The sequence below is a fragment of the Corvus brachyrhynchos genome, unplaced genomic scaffold (genome assembly GCF_000691975.1).
Source record: "Corvus brachyrhynchos isolate BGI_N302 unplaced genomic scaffold, ASM69197v1 scaffold544, whole genome shotgun sequence".
Taxonomy (NCBI): domain Eukaryota; kingdom Metazoa; phylum Chordata; class Aves; order Passeriformes; family Corvidae; genus Corvus; species Corvus brachyrhynchos.
In genome coordinates this window covers 1,315,460-1,318,361 of record NW_008238325.1, presented here as the reverse complement: position 1 = coordinate 1,318,361, position 2,902 = coordinate 1,315,460, and the positions used below count along the sequence as shown (strand labels likewise).

Genomic DNA, 2,902 nt, shown 5'->3' with positions numbered 1-2,902 from the left:
GAACCGCTTTTAGGGATCTGAGCTTTTCCAATACTCTGCTGTAGAACGCTTTAGTCACCAATACCCCTAATCCAATGTCACATATTGTGCCTGACTCTTATTTTTCAGCAGAATGAGAGCATTTAAAATTGAAATTTGTAATTACCATAATCACTCTACGAAGGTAAATTCAGTAATTATCAGTGTTTCAGTAGAGAATTTGGCTCTGTGGCTCCTCAACATACAGTGAATTTTCGCAATGTAGTTGTTCTACCGCAGGTACTGTCTAATAATGAAAAGCACTTCCTTTTGATTAGGTAATTGTACCTGCTAATTAAACTGCATTTAATCACAGTACCTTCTATTTAAACCTTGTTGTGGGGAGCATTTCTTAATGTACACACGACTTGTTTGGGTGAATAATTCCACCGCATGTTGTTTATTAAAAATTCAGAGCCAAGATGCTGCTGTAATTTCCCCAGCAACGTCCTTGGTGGGTTCTACTCATTCAGGGCATTTTCATTTTTAAGAGGAAAAAGAGATTTCCCTCTTAAAGAGATTCCACTGCTGTAATTGGCAGAGCCCCACTGACTTCGGTGGAGCCTCAGTGGTTCTCACCAGAATTTATTTGTATCATTAAAGGTGTTTAAAAATCTGGCCTTGTGAAGAACAAATGATGTGGTGTTAAAAGAAAGTCAAGCTCATTGCTTCATTAAATTCCCTTCGAAAACTCCACTCTTCATGGCTTTTCCTCTCTCTCCTGCCATGAGAAAGGTTGGAGGCTTGGTGTTAGTGACTCAAAGCACCTTGAGGGGTCCTGTCCTCCTCCTGGTGGCTTCCCAAATCCAGCCACTGAATCCACCTGGGAGCAGCTGGGAGAACTCTCTCTGCCCAACAGAAAGTTGTCCCCAAAGCAATGAGTGCGTGCATTCATCAGCACCCTACTGAAATTTATAATCTGAATTTTTGGTTTATCTAAATTGTTATCATTTTTAAGAACAAATTTAATATGGGAAAGTGAGAAGCAAAACTGCTTTTCTGTTGAAGAAGCTGTTTCTTTTTAAAGAAAAGGTTGTTTTCTTTTAAAATTAATTTTATTTATTTGTTCTTTCAGTTCATCACCAATCAGGCTGGACCTTTGACTTCCCAAATGCAGTTTTCTTGTTTAGAAGCACCTCTGGAAGTGACTCACTTAAACTGTAGAAAATGGAATAGCAGCACTTTATTCTTAATTATTTTGCAGGATGTGTTGAAAAAAGGATATGTGACCTCAGTATATTCAGTGTGTGCATCTCTCTAAGATCATTTATTAGGCTTGAGCTACGTTTGAGCTTCCAAAAAATGGACACATTTGTGGTGCTGTAGCTGAAAGAGAAGAACAATGGTCCCTAATAAGGAGTGAGAATCCAACCTCTCATCTATTTTATCCCAATCAGAATTTTCTGGAGCATGGTTCATTCACTCTGTGAGTTCCTCCCCTTCACCTGTACTAAATGTCAGAGCCTCTGAGGGATCACAGCTCAGCCTCAGGAGGTAGGAATGAGCCAGCGTGCACAAATATGAAACCAGAGTAAATAAATACTCACAGTATTGCAGTTCCCAGAGAGGAACGATGGTCAGATCCATAATGTCCAGATTCAGAGGCACTTCTCGAAGACCAAAAGTGGTTTTGTTGCTTAAAATGGCATAAAAAAGGTAAATTGCCTTGCCTGGGCATCGTGCTTTTCTGATTTAAGAGCTGCTTAACTCCCTGTCTGAAAGGCCAGTTCCATTTCTTGCCCATGTGATCCACCCAGAGTGCAGGGAGCTGTGAGAGATAAAAAGCTTGTAGAGCTGTTAACACTATTTTATGTTGGAATTGATGCACCAGGCTGCCAAGTAGCACAGATGCTTAATACACTCAATTTGTAAAGGAGATTTTAATCTTCACAAGCGCATCTCTTTTCACTTTCAGTCCCCAGCTCTCCTTGGTGAGAAGGAGAAATATTCAGGCAGGCTGAGGACACAAAACCAGCCTGAAGAAGCCTCCAGGCCCTGAGATGGCCACTAATGGATCTTGAAGTTTGCCTGTGAAAGTGCCTGATGTTCAAGTGGATAAACTCCAGTTTATTTCAGTGAATTGCCACTGGATGTGAGGCAAAAAGCTGGACAAGGCTGCAAAGTCTCCTAGGAAATGAAGTCATTTGAAATGGTCAGGACTGAAATTCATCTTCTGAGGGGAGTCAGGGCTTGTCCCTTGGGAAGCTGGAGTGAAAAGGTGAGGAATGTTTTGCTCTTAGTATCAGCCTCCTTTAGTATTTGTGTGTGTATAATTAAGGAGGAGTGCAATCTGTAAGTTCTAGGTTGAGATTTTCATTAATTTGGAGGTTTGTTGATAAGTGTTGGTGAATTCAGCCATAATCTGGTAAAGACTTTTTTTCTTTGCTATAGCAAATGTGTTTTTCTTTGGGATATTATTAAAATAACATCACTAGGTCTGTTCTCCAACATCATTCCCTCACAGCTGCGTTCCCACCCTCTAACAGTGTGGGCTCTGTGTTTATGGGTTAGTTCAGGGCATTTCACACCCTTTTCAGCTTTAACATTTGGTTCATGGTTAGAGGTTTAAATTTGGCTTCTGCATAGTGAAGGCAGCTGGGCAGTGGGATTGGTGACCTTTGCAAACTCCACACAAGGAAGGAATCGGTGATAAAAAATATCTCCAAGATCTGTAGGGTCAAGAGCCCGAGGGGAGAGTGGGCACCATGAAATTATTGGAAGGCAAGGAACAAAGTCCAGGCCCAGCAATTCCATGTGGGGACTGCTTTGCATTTGGGAGTTGCTGTTACTCGTGGGTGTTTAATTCTGGGGTTCAAACTCCCAAAGGGAATTGGTACTTGGGAAAATGGCAGTAAAATCTTGGTGGGGTATTTGCCAGGGAAAG

At 41.4% G+C, this 2,902-nt stretch overlaps 1 long non-coding RNA gene across 1 annotated transcript in view; it reads left to right on the top strand.

Moving 5' to 3' along the window:
- The first annotated feature begins 25 nt into the window (after positions 1-25).
- The window catches only part of LOC108446794, a 10,363-nt gene continuing 7,486 nt past the window's right edge, over positions 26-2,902 (top strand). Inside the window, exons 1-2 of the long non-coding RNA XR_001862096.1 lie at positions 26-1,512; positions 1,934-2,236. This is a non-coding gene — a long non-coding RNA (uncharacterized LOC108446794). The remainder of the gene's footprint in view (positions 1,513-1,933; positions 2,237-2,902) is intronic.